Raw genomic sequence first — 19,729 nt, forward strand, 5'->3', positions numbered from 1 at the left:
ATCATAAAAGCCACGAAAATTCCAATAAAAATAGCAACCTATTCGATATTATCATGATCGTTCAATCGTAAAGTTCGTGACAATTAAAAACGTTAATTTAATATACAAGAACATTTATTACGACTTACATATGATTTATTCAATCAAAAAAATACATCATAAAGTTGATAAAAAGATCATATCTTCATTATATCATAAAATTCCATCAATAAAATATTAAATAATTCACACAACAATACGAATCTATATAAATTTATATCACATAAATAAAAAATTAACAATTTCATGTAAAAAGAAATAAAATGTAAAGAAAGTATTTTAGAAGGGCTACGAGCCAATAAACAATTTTCAATACAAATATATGTTTATTATAACAAACGTTTCGACCTCTTTATCGAGTCATCCTCAGTGTTAAGTATTTTAAATTCTATAATCGCAAATCATAATTAAACTCTATAAACGGCTAATCATATTCTTTCTTCGGATTGTTTAATTAGTCATAAATACGCAAACCAGTTCGTTATATACATATTTTGCATTTTTGTGTAACATATTCTTCCTTTAGATTTTTCAATTAGTCCTAATGTGCAATGTATTCTTGTTGTTTGATTTGAAAAGTACGCAATGTAGGCAGATTATACACTTCGTTAATCTAACAATTAATATAACAATTAGTGATTAACTGGTGAATAATTGATAATTGTATTCACCCATTATTCTTATGCTATATCAAGTAATCAAATATGTTGATAAATAATTATAATAGATACAGAATGTGCATATCTACCTCAAATACAATAGTCCAGTAGTTAAAACGCAACACGATTCCTTACAATAAACATAATTAATGAAGCAATATGCGATTTATTATTCAAAAATTAAGAGAACGTTGATTATATGTGTGTCACTAGTGAACTTCCAAAATTATATGACAAATAAGAGATGTAATACGTATCTTGTTCTGATGAGATTAAAACTGGAAAAGGGGAATAGATATAAGAGGGAGAATGGAGATAGGCATCAAGAACAAACAAAGAGAAACTATGAAAGAGAAAGCCCTGATAGCAAGCTGACGTCAAAATAACGTCTTTTGACGTCAAAATGACTTGTGTTGCTACCTGGGAGAGACTGTAGAATATTTTGATAAAAGAATCTGATAAAGATTCTGTGTCATTTTATCTATGTAAATTTATTTTTTGTCTTTTTATATGGATCATCTCGGAAACCAATCTTTTGTTATAAGAAGGTTTGAACAATCCGAAGAAAGAATATGATTAGCAGTTTATAGAGTTTAATTATGATTTGCGGTTATAGAATTTAAAATACTTAACACTGAGGATGAAAATTGTTTATTGGCTCGTAGCCCTTCTAAAATACTTTCTTTATATTTGGTTTATTGAGCCATATTATCTATTTTTGTGAAATAAAATATGTTTAGAGATACTATACAAAAATAAATTAAATCTAGAATGCTATCAATATGTAAGCGAGGTCATTGAATGCTAAGTTATGCCTTTAGTGATCATTACGAGGATTCCAATCTGCCATATTAAATGATAGGACAAGCAGAGACAAGCTTTTAAAAATTCTTTCCGTTATAATATCAGTTTGTTATAGTACTGAGTCTCTAGTGGTCAGTTTTATAACAGAAAGCGTGATAAGTGATTTTAATTAAGCAGATTTGTATTATCATATCTTTTATTTAAGTTATGAGAAGATATGCATAATATGGTATACACAACTTGGACTACATACTCTATATTATTTTAAAATTGAATACGATAGTATACTTATTCTTTTTTTCATTTTAAGTTAATAATTAGGTGTTCATAAAAGTCTAGATTATCAATATTTTATAGATTATAAATATTAAAAGTGCGAAATATATTACATGATACATTAATTAAGAGTAGCCTATTGAACATAAAATTTATTTATCGATAGCAATACTGTATCATTCAATAGCAATAGCATTGTAGAGTTAATAAGCATAATTGATTATGCTTGAAGATTACAAAATCAATAATTGAATATAAAAGGCTATAAGCCGATGCAACGTAAAAATGCACTTTTAATACAATAATTTAATTTAAAATTTAATCCGTTTCATATTTTATATAATTTTCAACCAATATAATACAATGTTCTAAATTCAGAAATCTTTTATTTCAAAAGATTTATTTAGGGAATAACTAATATAAAAATCTAATTGACATTTACGTCAGAGAACGTTAAATAATTAGATCACTCTTATTTCTTTGTATTAAAATTTAAAATTTCCAAAATTAATATTTTGAACTCGAATGCACACTTAAGGTGTTGCGATTATGTCGTATACACACCATATGTCGTATACAGAAATACATGTACTTGCTTTTCGACAGTATAAATATTAAAATTAATTATTGATTTTAAAATAACAAAAATTTTATTTTTCTTTAAATCAATACTATATAAGTAATTGAGATAAATACCTTAGAAATGTCTGGCGTTGAACTTTTTGAATGCTTCTTTAATTTGACAGTATCAGATACTATACTTAATTAGTATCAGATACAGTAGTATGAAAGTGTAGTATCGAAGATTGCATTAGAATTAGTGCAAACCAGATCTGCTGAATAGTTCCCCGAAATTGAAGTATTTGGCTACTTTTTTTTATTTTGATTATTCGACTACTTTGCTCATGTAATATTGATAATCAGATATTTCTCGAGGAACTATTTGCATTAAACCATCCCGACTTCTGGTCTGTAAGCTGTTAACAAAGAATATAAGATGTTTTATTTATTTGATAACTTGTAATCTGAAAGAAAAAAAAATGATAGAGATAGGTCCGGTTTTTGTTTTTCATTATCTGGTTAACTTGTGATTAAGCTTAACCTGATGTTTCACCCAAAGGGCTTCATTCATGAAATCATAGATGAAGCCCATTGGGGATAAAACATCAGGTTAAACCTAATCACAAATTAACCAGATAATGAAAGACTATTTCTATAGTAAGGGCCTATCTCTATAGAAAGTCATGTCCAAATATTAATTTATTTATCACATAGTACAATGAAAAAAATGTCTGGTTGAGAACGGACGAATCAGAATTTTCTGGTTAAATTTATTAGAATTCTAGTTGAAATAACAGAAATTCTGGTAAACAGATTGATACAATATTTCTGGTAAAACCTATATATATATATATATATATATATATATATATACTAGAATTCTACCAACCAGACCATTTTTCTCAGTGTAGTCATAATACTCGTATACCTACTTACATATACAGTCGAATCTCGATAACTCGAATCTCAAGGGAAGAGCTAAAATCTTCGAGTTATAGAGGTTTCGACTTATCGAATTTTTTGAGTAAAAGAGGGTTAGCATATGAAAATTCGATTTATGAGGCTTTGTACGAGAGTTTGCGATTAAATGATTTAAAAAAAATTCAATTTGTGTGTGTGTGTGTGTGTGTGTGTGTGTGTGTGTGTGTGTGTGTGTGTGTGTGTGTGTTGACAATGAATTATTTCATACATACAATAAATGTTTTGAGGATAGGTCAGATTAATAATTACAATCGTTGTCAAGTATTGTATTATGTTGTTAAGTATTACAAATTCGAGATCTAAATATCTGATAAATAATTCGAGTTAAAATAAGTTTTATTTTGATTTATAAAGGTTTTCCGCTGCGGAGCGGAAGGGAATGAACAAAATTTTCGTCTAACAGAAGTTTTCGAGCTATAGAGGTTCGAGTTATCGAGATTCCACTGTATTAATAATATATCTCTTAGAACATCCAATTTTTTCTTTTTGTGCACTTTCTATCTTTCTATTTTATTGTTCAATAATGACTATCATTTTATATTCTTTCATATATGCTAGTATATTTTTAGAATATTTACCTTATGATAGAAATAAACCTCCTCTTTTTCTCTCGCTCCTTCTTAATGTTTAATTGTTCCTCGGAGATGTTAGTATATATCACTTTTTCGCGCATACCGAAATGCTTGCACCTTCTGCCCTTCTGCGTCGCGGTCGACGCGTCAGTCCGACATCCAGTGCCGGGAAATGAGCCTACAAAGGTTCTCCTTCGTACTTTTATTCCTATTATTAATAACAAAGACACTTTGTCTTATTCTGATGTTTTTGTTTACCATTCCTCTTCCGGTTTTTATTCACTTTTTTATTTTTCTTTTTTTTTGTTTATTTCTTCAGTTTTCAGGTTACACACTTTTCTTTCCTGTAATATAGATACACAATTAATACAAATTAAGTGATTCAGATTTGATTTCAACAAATGACACGAGAAATACGTTAATGATTCTTGAACAACTGAATTATAAATTTGTAAATTTGTATTTGAACGTTAATTTGGATGATAAAAACGATTATTTCATTGATATATTGAGTAGGAATTATTGCTCTTTATATTATTAAATATTGGTAACAAAATAAGTAAAGAGTTCGACATATAAAATAACCTGATTTATTTATTTTTACATAAATGAAGAAAGGAAAAAATATAAAAATAATGCTGCGAAATTAATAATAAAATTGGCAATAAAAGACAAAATTATTTGGATTCTCTTTCATTTGTATGTTTAAATTATTAATAAAATGTTATTTAAAAACCTACAATTAAAAAAGGATGACAATCGAAGGAAAAATTTGTGCACTCTAATGTTTGATATCAAATTTCAATTATATATTATATTTCAGTCTTTATCAAATGCAATTAAATCACTTTATAACACCGCTATGAAACGATTACAAAAGAATAATTAAAGAATAACATATGCAGTATCAATTTCTTTGATTATATTTACAAATAGGTATACCATATCAACCGGTCTATTCGCAAAAATGCTTTGTAACGGAATCTTCTGAACATCATTCGGTTTACGACTATTTTATTCGTGTTGGTGTTCGCCTGACTGAAATGTCCCGTGAAACTCTTGATTTTTCAAAACTTTTACAAATATCACGACACTTAATGTTCGGTTGGATGCACACATGTTATGCGTCCTTCTTGATGATATATAGCCGGTAACGGTACAACTATATGAAAGGCTTATAGGTTTGTAATTAACTATATAAACAATTTAAAAAAATTTTGTCGGAATTGTTTTTCGTTGAAGACTAATGGAATACTCGTGTTAGTGTGACATTTTGTTGTATATTTGTCGTATATTCATTGCAATTTACTGAATATTAAGAAATTTTTTACTCATAATTGCTTATGTATTTTTCTTGCATAATTTGATTTTTACGCAATTATTTATAATAAGAAATTATTTATAATAAGATGTTTATAACAAGATGTTTTGAAAATTTCTAAAATTTTTTGTGTTATAAATCTTCCAATATTTTCGTATTAAACATTAATTAAAGTTTAGGTTTTAACATTTATTTCAAACATGAATGACATTTCAGTAAAAAAATTATCGACATTATACATACATCGAGCACGCATTAAGGAAAGGATTATTTCTAATGAAGTTGTTCTAAGTTGTGCGTGCCTCAGGTATTGTAATTACCGGACGATTTTATGATGAGATGCTGTTTACTTGCGTCATATACGGAAGAGTCATCGTAGAATTATTTTTCATTTACTTACAACTCTAATTGTAAATCATTTGACTTTTACGATCGGTTGTAAACATTTCTTTTCACCGTACATCGATTACTATAAATACAAGCGCAATGTCCATCGCATTTGCTGTCTCGATCAACTTCACTCGAAGTTTTCTCATTGTTAGTTGATTGCGTGTTGCTAATAGAAAACGTAGATTCAAATTTATATTTGATAGTAATTTTTTAATAATCTATTGAGCACATAAAATCTCTCGATCAACATGCCAATGCCATAAAATATCTTTTGCAATCGTTAAATAAATATTTATTAAATATGAAATATTTTACAAACAATAAAGCATATACAAGCGAGGTACAAAAATTGTAATTTACGAAAGTTTAAGCAGATTATAATAAACACATAATATAAAAACAACACAATATACACAAAAACAATAACAACAATAAATTAATAATAAAATTTGTATATTTTTTTATTTAATATGCGTATATAATTTGCAGGTATATACATAAATTTTATGTATTAAATAAATAAATATGATAACAATAGATAATAATTTAATTTCAAAATACTATATGAGGTAGAGCGGGGCTATTTCGTCAGTTTCGACTTTAAAGTAATAAAATTTACGATAACAAACAATATCTTTTTGCAATCACGTACTTATAAAATTATATAACCACACAGAGAGAAAAGATTAGAAATATTAGCCATAAATATGGTTAATTCAGTTATATTATTGTATATGCTTAATATAGCCACTACCATACCGTATTAATATTGCAATTATACAATTATATAAAGGATAACCTAACTTTCTTAATGATAGCCTATCCATCAGTTTGGATTGAGATTCCCAAATTTTTCTAATTTATATAAATTGTCACAATAGCATAATTGTACGTATTACTAGTTGGACATGTACAGTATAATCCCACTATATATACTATATAGTACATCCCTCAGAAAATATGGTTGGAATAACCACACTATATAATCAATACCTACAAGACAATATGGTTAGAATAATTATACCATATAATATATTGTTATTATGTGATATTATTATCATATACATAAGAAAGCCACTTCTTCGTTATCTCGTTCAAATTAAATAATTTTATATGATTTGAAAGAGAAAGAGTAAGAGTTAACGCGTGTGTTAGTTGCATAAAAAGAAAAAATACTAGATTTACATTACATTAAATGTGTATAAATATAATGATATTTTTTCGTAAGATTTATCTTCTAAATTTACATTTTAAATTCACATTAAATGTATAAGAATTTAATTAGAAATCGAATTTGCGAATTCTCCTTCAAAACATTATTCAAAACGTTATGACAAAATTGAGTTACCTTATATTATTTCCATTCAAATGTTACCACAAAAAATTAAAGAAGTAAACACTTGGCGCTGCCGGATCACAGTATAAGGGACCTAGTACACGAAAAACTTATATAGTAAGACTTAAGTAGTAAGGAAATCAACATGTTGGACAGTGTCGCTTGGCTTAGCGCCGAGACACTACTGTGTTTCCAGATATAATCTTTATTATACCATATAATCTTTATTATGTGATCTAACTAACCTTGTTTTAATGCATAAATTCAATAAATATTCCAATACCATATTCATTGAATTCATACACTAAAACAAGGTAGATCGGATAATAAAAATTAGCTAGGTTAAGGATCTCACATTTCATTCACTGATTACCAACATATCTTGGCACTGATGTCAGTGATTATCCACTAATTCAGATTTAGAGATTTAGGTATGAGTCATTTGTTTAAATTGGACGCGTTCTATTCGAAGTATATGTATGGCTAAACTGATCATACTTGTGTACTCGAAACACGTAAAGCTGCAGTAGGCATATATATATATATATGTCTTATACATACATAATATTTTATTTATGCCTTAGAAAGATACTTTAGCTGGCATGAACATATTTTAATTTATAAAATCAGCAATTATTTCGAGGACTTAATATAGCTATACCATCATATTCGTGCAATTTATAATGTGCTTCATCTGACCATATCTATTTAGAAATAATCGTATAGTTGCATTTCACATATCGACTGATTAATGTATTTATTGAGATCGCTGTTATATGCAAAAAATATAGTTGTATTATGAATTAACCTTTAACTATATTCGTATGGTTATGAGTCCTTTATGATTTCTCTCCGTGCATGATTGCTTCTTGAGAGCGCAAGTACAATTTTTAAATAATCAACATATGCTATTCAGAAACAAAAACATTATCGCGAAAAATGGACGAAAAAAATCACCTTCTGCTATTCTTATTGTTATTATCATTAAGATTTGAATTGACAATGGTAAAGAAATTTTATAGCTTAAAGATCAAAGGTTCTTATCTAAAAAGAAAATGGAGATATCAAAAAAAAAGAAAAACATAAAACTAATAAGTAACAACGATGACGATAAGTTTTTAAAAGGAAAAGAAAGAAAACAAAAAAGGAAGAAAGAAGAGGAGTATAATACCTCGAAAATCAATGATTAAGATACCACAATATAAAGCAGAGGTTTCCCTAAACAGAAATTTTCAATCACTACTTTTAAAGTCCATTTCATATAAAGGAACGGTATAAAAAAATTGATCATATATTATTCAATTTTATGTTTGTGACAAAGTTATAGAAAAAGATTCTAATACTGCAAAGAAACATATAATTTTAATGTAATCGCTATTATATATACACTTTACGTAGCACTTCATTCATAAGCCGGAGATAAATGTAGAATTTATGTACCAAGCATAATAGTTTCACGATCTCTTCCTCCCGAGTGTTTTACATTTCACCATTTAATTTTCATTAAAACAAACTCTGTGACATCGCTCTTATCGGCCGGTGGTTATCAGAGAAATGTAAAGCTTGATCATGTTTGCCCGCACAATGTATGATCGCCTTTGCCGCTTTAATTACGAAAATAGCTCGATCTCGCCTGATAGCGGCTGTGTTGTTTCGCATTTCCGCGTATATGGTAACGCTTTATAAACAAGCTGCCCGAGATATCGCGAAGTAACATATGGATGTAGTCTGAAAAAAGCTGCGGCTACGTACGTAATGCAATTACAACGTACGTGTCGGGAATTAAAAGCACATAAGTCGCAGCGATTACGCATTATGAAACTGTTATACTATGGCTTCGAAATCGGCCAATATAGTCGCCGATTGGGAATCTATTTAAAATAAAATTGGTGCTGATGATAATCGAGAATCAAACGTGTAGATATCAGCCGATGCTACAAATCAGATACGATTTCAATATTGATCATGAATTCAATATTGATCATGAATTCTGTGGTCGAGAGGCAATCAATAAATTGACTGTTGCCATGTATTTATGGTCATTGCGTAAAGCATAAATGCGTAACTAAAGTTAGTGTAACTTGTAATTAAAAAATTTGCATAACAAGTTATTATAACAAAGCTGCATTAACTTGTTTCAAAAAACAAATTTGATATTAATTTATCAAAGATTTATAAAAAAAAGAAAAAATATAAGCGTATATAACTGCAACGTATATCTAATATTAATAATATCCAATATTATTTAGATCTGTACAAAGTGAAAAAATCTTAATACAGACAAAGACATTTGTCTGTATTTGTTGCAAAGTGCAGTGTCGTTTAGGTATTGCACCTTACGGCTGAAACAATAATATATCGAGCAATCACATATTATGAAACTAACGTAATAATGACGGTTTCGTAAGAGCGTAGCTAGAAAGCGTTGCAGCCTGCGGAATGCGCATATCTATTTTTCCTTCTATGACTTGAAGAACTTCTACGAACTTGAATGTACATTTCACCCGACCGGCGGGCTTACATCTTTCCAGAGCGGAATAAATCAAAGCCATACGCTAATCACAAATGCAACTGCTGACACCGCGAACATTTATCTTCGCATCGTTGACCATGTGTTCGATTTGACACAGTCATGTGTGAGAATCGGAAAGGAAACAATAGCTGCCAATTAAGTACCCAGAAATTCAGCTTCTCAGAATTAAGCAGTTGGCTTGAATACATATATCATTCTAATTGAAAATAAAAATCAAGGTTATATAAGTTTAAAGACGTTTATCATTACAGAGGATAAAATATAGCTTCACTTTTGCCTTAGTCATAGCTGCAATTATTATAATTAGCTCTTTTTTATAATTAACGATATCTTTGTGTAATTAAAAATGCATATCTCAAAATACTGAATTTCAATTTTTTAACTGAACCAAGAACTTATGTTTTTATTTATTTAAACTGGGGAAAATTAGAATTTATTCTTTCAAAATTATGCACGCAAACTGGAATATTTCAATTAAAATTACATATAATTACAAAACTTCTCTCTCTGTATTATTATTTATGAAAAAAAATAGTTTTCTGACAAGAATGTCTTATTCTGAATGTTGAGTAAAACACTGTTTGATTTGTGTGTTTTTCGCTCAGGTTTAACTTGTGAATGTGTAAAATCGTAACCACGAGAACGTAAAGCAGAGCTGACACGCGCGCCAACGTGTGTGCTCCAGGCATTCCATTGTATCGTATGAATGAACCACGTCGCCCGGGAATACATTTCGACTGATCGATCGACATCCAAACTGTTCTCGGCATCGAAGCGCAAATATAATTCCGGCATCTGTCAGTTGATGAAAAATGCGAATTACACTCTAAACTATGTATAATTTTGAAATATTATTTTGCTTTAAGGCGGGATTTTATTTAAAATATATATATATATCTTTTATGCCTGTAAGTGTAGATGTAATGTGTATATAAATAGACAGATAAATAGATCAATAGATGGATTTATCCAAAATTTATCTAAAAATATTCTGTTGATATTTTCTTTAAGAAACTAATATAATAAATGCGTAGAAAAGAGAAAAGTAGATAGTAATAATAAGAAATTAGCCACAATAAATTACAAAGTAAATACTAAATTAAATAAAACGCAATAAGATAAAAATAAAATACAATAAAGAGAAGGTTCAAGAAGAAGGAAAAGAAAAAAATGACAGAACAAGAAAAGATCTAAATATTATATAAGATCGTACCCCAAAGTTCCTAAATTATATTAAGAATGCATTTAGACCAAACTCTGCCAATATTTAGACTAAACTTTGTCACCTTGCATGTAATATAAAGCTATAATGTTCCATTATTCATTGCGAATACTGAAAATCTATAGTGCACTCATATACGTAACATAAACTATAGATTTTCAATATTTGAAGTAAATATATATAGCCGTAATAGATGTAATATATATTTTATATTATGTTAATATATATATATAAATTATTTTTTATTATATTTATTTATATATTACATTTATTTATGTATTATTTTGATTATTTTTGATGAAAGTCTTCAAAATTTTCTCTTTATTAATCCTCTTCTTTTTCTTCTTTTTTTTCTACCTCTTTCGATATGCATCCCAATTAAACATTCCGCATAAATCTCGTTCTGATGGTTCTGCACATAGATATAACAAGTATTGATCTCGCATTTTCCATTTTAAACAGCGTATGTTACTTCATATATTCAATAAGTATATCATCTCGCTTTTTTACATTAAAAAAAGAAAGCAATCCCATCAAAGATTCTTTCCTCTGTTTAAAATAGAACTTACCATACGACTGGAAACGTCTGTACTTATTTACGATGTGTTTACGATGTTACAGGATGTTGTTTCATTATTTAGGCTGCATTCCAAAACGTCCTCTCCGAGAAAAATTTTCCGAAATATATAGTACATATATAACATATTAAATATATTATGTCAGGTAAAATTTTCCTCGGAGAGAATGTTTTGAAATGTAGCCTTAGAAGCCAATAATCTACAAGATGTAGAGATGTAGGTACTACACTATTCTTTGTTAAAAATTAAATATTTATTTTCGGAAACGCATTGTTTCCAAGATATTTTATTTTTTAGTATGCATTAAAAATCTTTTATGCAAAAAATGTGTTATGAAAAACATTGATCTATGAGTTAAACGATATTACCGTGTTAATTCTTAGCATTCTTTGCTTAAATTAAGAAAGTTATATGTTTATTTAAAATGTTGTTCATTTAAAATGAATTTAGAATAGTTCAACATCTTAACGTACAGACCGTTAGTGGCGCTTCTTAGTTTAAAATAATGTATTTAACATAAGCGGTCTTCCAATCTTATTATTGTTTATTAAAGTTATATGTATTGAGCAGTATAAGTCGGATAACGTGCAACATTGAAAGCTTGATTAATAACGCCGCTTAGAATCAATTACGATGAATTTATCATTTTCAACCGGAAAGTCGGACCTGGAGTACCCATTCGCTTTTTCTGTCCGACCAACGGCGCTTTGCATATCATTGTGTACGACGTGCGTACACGAAGAAATATTCCACACCCGCAAAAAAGTGCACGATCTGCATATGTCGTTAGGAATGATCGATGAACCCGGTGGATAAAGCCCGGGTAGCCGTCATTAACGCAGCCGCTTTTTGCGCGCACATATGAGCGAGTACGCTTGCAATGACAATGCCGCGATTCTCCTTGCGGAATTTTTACGATTTATCGGCCACCCGGCGAAAATCAGCGGATCAGTCGCGTAAGAAATAACGAAATCGACGAATGAGCACCGCGATAGAGTCATTTGCAATTTAATCCTTCATACATTATTTATCACCCTTAACGATCGTCGTCGTTTCTTTTACGCTTTTCAGGAATAATCTGTTTTCGCAATTCAACTCTGACAATGGCAGCGTAAAAACAAATAGACAAATACATTGAACGAATTAATTTGTTTTCAAATTCGTGTTCTCTTGTCACAGAATTAAATAAATATTTATATTCTTTTAGACATTCTATCATTTGTTACAAAGACTTCATCATAATTTCTTTTGAATATTCTTAATGTTCATCGTTTTTATAAACTGTTAACTATTCTTTATAACTATTTGAACTTTTTATCTTTCTCTAAAGATTGTTTATTTGAAGCTATCCATACGTGTTCATAATCTCATAAATCACTTCTATACGTTCATTCCATTTCATTTTGCACTTTCATTCATACAAATGCATTAAGGAAAAATCTAACAGTTTTCACAAAAACAATAACCGCATGCAATATCAGTGAATCACAAAGCTTCCATGAATCAGCGATTATTTTGCAATTTAATATTTAATTTTCCAAAGGTTAGCGATCGATATTGTAAACTATTGTAGCTTTTAATGATTTGATGTCATAAATAAACAAAGCCAAGTCTTCATTTTCCAATCGTCCGTACTTTACGAATCTCACGTCCGTACGACCTGCATGCTGAATTTCATGCGATGCAATAATCACTTGTTTTATTAATGCATCGGGCATAATTACGTTGGTGAGACAAGCCACCCGGGCTAATAATTGAATGGCGATCGCTCAGATAACATAATAATAAGTCAACTATCATCACACCAATGTCATCATCGCATAACAACAATAACAATACTGCCATTACCATCGCGAACGGTGCCAGTGGCCAGATGACTTTCACCTTCCGGCGTGTGCATGCATCGTTGCACTGGAACGAATGCGGCTATACGTCTGTGTAACGATCCAAGTATGTAAGTGTGTGGTAATTTCGGGAGATAATAACGTCCCGGTTAATTGGAGCCCTTCGTGTACGGATGCGCGTTGATTGAATATCGACGAAGAGATCATAATAATTATCCTGAGAAATTCATTGCGCAAGATTGACTCCGGGAATACATTGGAATATTAGGAAAAAGATTTCTCAAATAATGAAATATATCATAGCGAAAGAAACTTGAGAAGTTACTTGATATGGATTCAGAAGAGAATTATCGAAAAATATTAGATCCTTTAATTTACAAAACTTGGAAGGTTGAACCTTTCAAAAGTAAATAACGACCGATATTATATAATAATATTTACTTTAAAAAGTAAACAACGATTAACGTATATGACGCAGAATAAATAAATTTGCTCATTTTCATCACACTGTGTGGATTATTAACTTAATGTTAATTTATGCGTTATACTTAAGTCTGATTCCATAATGTAAAATTAACTTTAATCTTATTTAAAAAAATTAAAAAAATATAAATAGTATGTTAAGTATCGAGATTAAAGTTAATTTTACATTGGTGAAACCGAGCTTTATACATTCATTTAATATATTTTGGAACTCACACCGATTAGCATTTGGTTTAACAATGTAATCTCATTCTGAAGAAAAATATCACCTCTACCAAATTTTACAATCCTATCTTCTAATTTTTGGGATGAATAGCAGTCTAATACTGGTACCAGTATCAGATTGCTCCTCGCCTTGATAAAGTGGACTGCAAGGTTCACGAAACATTGGCATTCCAAGAATGGATCTGGACACGGAGAAAATCCGTGAAACGCATGATTTTCGAACATTCTTAATACTTTCTACATATATTATATGTATAACAAACGCATTTTCCCTAATTTTGGACTTATGCCACTTATCAATTAAGGGGCTCATATACAGGATGTCTTATTTTAAATAATGCATTAAGATTTCTCGAAAACTATGGTAAATACGGAAAAATGTTTCAAACAAAAGTTGTATGGTTCGGAGGGCGATATAATAAGGTACCATTTATTTGACGTTGGGTGGCGTCGTTAAGGTCAGGTCAAGGTCACATCGATTTTTTAAAATGGAACACCATATTTTTGATTCCAGAATCTAATAGCTGATAGCAAGAACTTTTCAAAACACTATAATGAAGTTCATTTTCATTAAATACTTTCCGAATTATGAGACTCGAAAGTTATAGTCTTCAGCATTAGCACCGGAACGCTAAATTTATTAACGTGAGTCCCCTTGCCTCTCACAATTCGGGGTGCTTGATTAACATGAGTCCCTTTGCCTCTCACGATTCGGGGAGCTTGATTAACGTGAGTCCCCTTGCCTTTCACGTCGGGGTGCTTGATTAACGTGAGTCCCCTTGCCTCTCACGATTCGGGGTGCTTGATTAATGTGAATGTTTATCTCGCGTTTTTACCGATGAGGCAAAGGCAAGGCATTATCCTTGTAATGCTCGGCTATCACGCACGTTCTAGAACACGTGCGAGAAAAAAAGAAGGAGCAAGATCTCACACACTCGTTCTCGAGAAATCTGTTGACAGGAAGTAATCGACATGAATAATTTTGCCAAAGAGGTCGGAATTAACAATCCGGAAATAGCACGTTAATAAATTTAGAGTTTCGGTGCTAATGCTGAAGACTGTAACCTTCGAGTCTCATAACTCGGAAAGCACTAAAATAAACTTCATTATAGTGTTTTGAAAAGCTCTTGCTATCAGCTATTAGATTCTGGAATCAAAAATATGATGTTCCATTTAAAAAAATCGATGTAACCTTGACCTGACTTTAACGACACCACCCAAAGTCAAATCAATGGTACCTTCTTATGTCCCTTTCCGAACCATACAACTTTTGTTTGAAACATTTTTCCGTATCTACCATAGTTTTCGAGAAATCTTAATGCATTATTTAAAATGGGACACCTTGTATAATAAATAATGCTCAACGATGGAAATGCCAAATAGTAAGCAATTGATTCGAAACGCGTATTAAGATAACTGTGACATATAAATTAATATCAAATAAATTTACGATCAGCGTGATGATCGTAAACTTATTCATCTAAAAAAAAAAGTTAAATTAAATTGACACACGTTATCTCGTGAAACTGGAAAATAAAAAATAAAATAAAGATTACGACAACATATATTAAAATAATAATTTCATCAGAGTCCGGAGATTTTTATCGTATAACGCACCGTAATTTTCGTTCAGGAAGAGAATCCAAGTTCACACACTGTACGATAAGCCAGATCGTTAAGACGCCTGTATGCGTAAGGGCGCATATATAGGCGCGGTATTAATTTATTTTATGCGCGCTCGCGTGCACCGGTTCATGCACATGCGGCGGCGCGCGTTTCCTGATCGCACACAGTATAAACGCCAGGTTGACGACCCTTTAATAACTTCGTGCGTTCTCGCACCGCGGATCGGATGTGGATCTCGTATCGGCCAATTAGGAGACGTTTAGTAATGAGAATGACGATGAGATCCCGGCGGATCAGCCGATGATACTCGACAGAGGTGAGTCACGTGGCCGGAAATAGCATTGTAGAGGAATTCGTTACGCGATATGTGATATTGCTTCCGGAAAAGAAATGGGCTGCACGATATGCTGTTAATAATTATCAATGAAAGAGGGAAAAATTCCAAGTGAGAATCTTACAATGAAAATTAAATAAAATATCCACGTTTTATTATATTATGTATATTTACTGTGCAAATTAAAATTTTTTTAATGTAATTATTAATGTTTTAACTTTAAAAGCTAAAAATTTTCATTAGTAATCGCGCAACTCCATAAGTTATCTTCACGGACTCCTTACGCTTAGCTATTCGTTAAGTACGGATATAACGAAACGACGCATAAACTGCACCTCGAGCGTAAGCAAGGTAAATGCAGGGACATTGTAAATATTCCACGTAGACGATGAACCTTGACGTGATGAACATTATCAAATACTGCATCACACTTGAAATGTTAACTTTACCTGCTGCTCGACACATTTGTCTGTGATATTGGTCTAAAGGCATAGTTAATAATCAGGAAATTACATTTTAAAAGATCAGTTTTACTACTTGCGCATTAAATTCTTATCGCGATTATGCATATGCAATGCAAGAACACGTGGCAAAAACAAGAACTAGCCATGTTTAGATCCACGTGCAAAACTAGGCAGGTGAAAACGATGTTAATGGCGAGGAAAAAACTGATTAATAATTAAAAGACTACATATTCGCAGAAAATGTCATTTATCTTGAAAGAATCATTGTTACGACATTTTAGTTCGGTTTTCAGCACGAGTCTATGTATTTCGCTTGGAATTGTAATCATCGACGAAACGAAGGAACATTATGACGTAGCGCATTGGTTGGTACTCACGATGTAAATACACGAGAGAGAGTGCTCTTATCGCGCCGGCTCGTTTTGTGCAATGTGGGACGCGTTATCAGCCAGTCTGCTGCAGAATGCTGCATTTTTATCTCAAAACGGAGAGATTTGCGAAAGAGAGGAGTCTGATGAAGGAGAAGTAGGGGACAGAAGCGTGACAGATCTGAATTAAGATCGATTACGCGGGGCGCGCGTTACCACGACTATATCGAGACGAGCAATTTATCAACGGATGCGTGTTTACACGAGATCGTCGCGACGCGTGTATTTCGCATTTACCACGTGTCATCGTATTTAGCTCGTATTTACTACGTTGTAAGCCGGCGGTAGCGGCGCGCTTTAATTCACCGCCACTACCCGCCGTCATCGGTAATCCGTGTCCAACATCCGTTATTCTCGTTGTGCGTTTTATTCGTGAGACACATGACCGGTACATATTTGGCGAGAAAAGTTCTCGCACTCACGATCTACGATCGCATGAATTATAAACAATTTGTAAAACGTATCTCACAAAAATAGTTCGTCTGCATTTTAATACCTGTTTGTTCCATATTGTAATTATTCGTACAATAGAAAACTTTCTATTAAATAAAATAGAGATTATGCGCGTATCCCTAAAATAAAACCTTTTTAAAAATAAAAAAAATATACGCCAAGTGCATAAAAAGGATATTGAATACATTCTTCTTAATCAAAAACGAATATGAAATAAATGTAATCAGCCAAGTATTTCATTACGTAAGACATATAAGATAAACTGAAAGCGATTAAAATTGTCAATATATTAATATAAAATTGTCAATGGATTATAGTGAAGAAAAAATAAAAACAATAATCTTTATTTTAGACCGCATATGTAAGAACACAATCAACTAGTACCTAAGTAGCCTAAATATACTATATATGTACTTGCATATATACCATATTTGTCTTTTTCAAACTGTGCGCCGAATTTTTTCCGGACTATAAACGCAATTAAACTACCGTAGTAATCTCGCGAATTAAATTAATTTCTAACAATTTCAATGCTCAATTAGACATTATATTCTAAAGATGTTAATATGTTGGAAAAAATTGTAATTGAATTTATTGCGAAAAGTATTACCTCGGCCGGGAGTCGAACCCGGATCTCTTGTATTCTGTACGAGCGTCCTAAGCCATTAAGTCCGATCTACATAAGAAAAACTAGGACCTAATCTAACGTATTTTAATCATAATATGCTTGTAGGACGCAGAACGCAGGACGCAGAAAATTGGGTGAACTTCAACTTTCTGCGTCCTACAAGCATACTATGATTAAAATGCGTTAGGTTAGTTCCTAGTTTTGCGACCTGCGAACCGCGTCTGCGTTTATGTAGAATGGGCTTTAGACTACCAAGGCAGTCTAATGGCTTAGGATGCTCGTACGGAATACAAGAGATCCAGGTTCGACACTCGGCCGAGGTAATATTTTTCGCAATAATTTAATTACAGTTTTTTCCAACATATTAACATCTTTAGAATATGATGCCTAATTGAGTATCGAAATTGTTAGAAATTAATTTAATTCGCCAGATTACTACGGTAGTTTAATTGTGTTTATAATCCGGAAAAAATTCGGCGCGCAATTTGAAAAAGACTACAAATATGGTAGATATGCAAGTATATATATAGTATATTTAGTGATTCAAGATTGAATTATTTTAAGCATTAAAGATCTAGCTTCGATCGTTTGAAAAAATAAAACTCATAAGAGAGATAACATTGATATAAGCCATTATAAGTTTTCTTAAATATATTATCTTAATGAAATATTTCTATCAAGAAAGTTGTAATTATACAAAATTTCAATATTTAGTAAAAAGAAATTGATAAGATCGATGATCACGACACACACACGGTGATGCGAATGTGTTTGTCTTCAAAGTATTTTTTTGTTTATTTGTCGAGTCGAATTTATTGCGTTTACTATGACGGTCTCAAGGTGAAGTGATCGGCTAATTTCGTTGGTTAAGTAATATGATCGATGAATAATTTTATCGAAATGAAAAGGTGACTTGATAAAAATTTCATCAAATACATAAATTCATTAAATATATTGTGTATATAAAATGAGTCACGATATGAAATATGACATAAAATATGTTTACAGTAATCAATTCCTATATTGAATGTCTATAATAAATCGATTATGTCGAATGTATAGTCGAGGTTTTAAATTCTTTTCCTTTCAAAAATAAATGCAAAATTAAAACAATACTTCCTATTTTAATTTTGAAAAATGTCAAATTTAGAAGTGCGTTTCTCTCACTTGCAAACCAATTGCCGTGGCAATCGCAAGAAAGTCGCTCTCGATCTCTGGAATTCCAATCGAATGTCCATTTATGCACGCACATGTACTTACGCGCAATTACTCGCGAACATAAGCGGGTTGCTGATATGTATACCCGGAATAGATCAAGACGAGTGGAGATTGGGTACATATCACGGCAGGTATGCCGCGAATTCGAGGTGTGGCACTGGGGTCGCCTATCTTCTCCCGTCTCTCATGAGGGAAATCTACTCCTCCTCGTTGGCTTTCGTCGGCTGCCCACTCGAGGAGAGTATTATTGTGAGGCAATTAGAACCGCATGTAGATTCATTGATGGCGCACGCCATTGTCTCCATTCCTAACATTCTCGTCGCTCTTTCTTCAAACCGACATGATCTAGTAACTTTGAACGAAATCTCGAGTGAATGAAAAATTAAATTATCGCATACGAGATGTATCGCACAATAGATACTGGTGTATTACGATAAATTCTTCTCACTTGGAAGACAAATAAAAGAAAGAATTTTAAAAAGTAAAAATTTTTTATTAAATTGCAAATTGAATTTTATTAAATTGACTAAATATGTCTCATTATGTAGTTAATTTAAAGATAAAAATAGTTGAGATTCGCTTTGTTGTAAAATTGACTGGCTTATTTACTTATAAATTATTTACTTATTACTATTACTGTTACTATTATTTATTACTATTTACTGACTTACTTACATATTTACTTATTTATTTATTTACTTAAAATTGACTCATTTACTTTGTAATATAAAATGTGCGATATATAGTTAAATAT

At 31.1% G+C, this 19,729-nt stretch overlaps 1 protein-coding gene across 5 annotated transcripts in view; it reads right to left on the minus strand.

Moving 5' to 3' along the window:
- LOC108724817 (protein abrupt) overlaps positions 1-19,729 on the minus strand; it is a 92,656-nt gene that overhangs the window by 57,225 nt on the left and 15,702 nt on the right. For 4 of the 5 annotated variants that reach the window (XM_018451463.1, XM_018451466.1, XM_018451467.1 and 1 more), the window contains exons 2-3: positions 3,899-4,236; positions 2,475-2,755 (exon numbers count right to left, since the gene is read on the minus strand). The gene's annotated coding sequence lies outside the window, so the exon portion shown is untranslated. The remainder of the gene's footprint in view (positions 1-2,474; positions 2,756-3,898; positions 4,237-19,729) is intronic. The other variant, XM_018451464.1, reaches the window with a different exon arrangement.

The sequence above is a fragment of the Mycetomoellerius zeteki genome, unplaced genomic scaffold (genome assembly GCF_001594055.1).
Source record: "Mycetomoellerius zeteki isolate Tzet28-1 unplaced genomic scaffold, Tzet1.0 scaffold310, whole genome shotgun sequence".
NCBI classification, from domain to species: Eukaryota; Metazoa; Arthropoda; class Insecta; order Hymenoptera; family Formicidae; genus Mycetomoellerius; species Mycetomoellerius zeteki.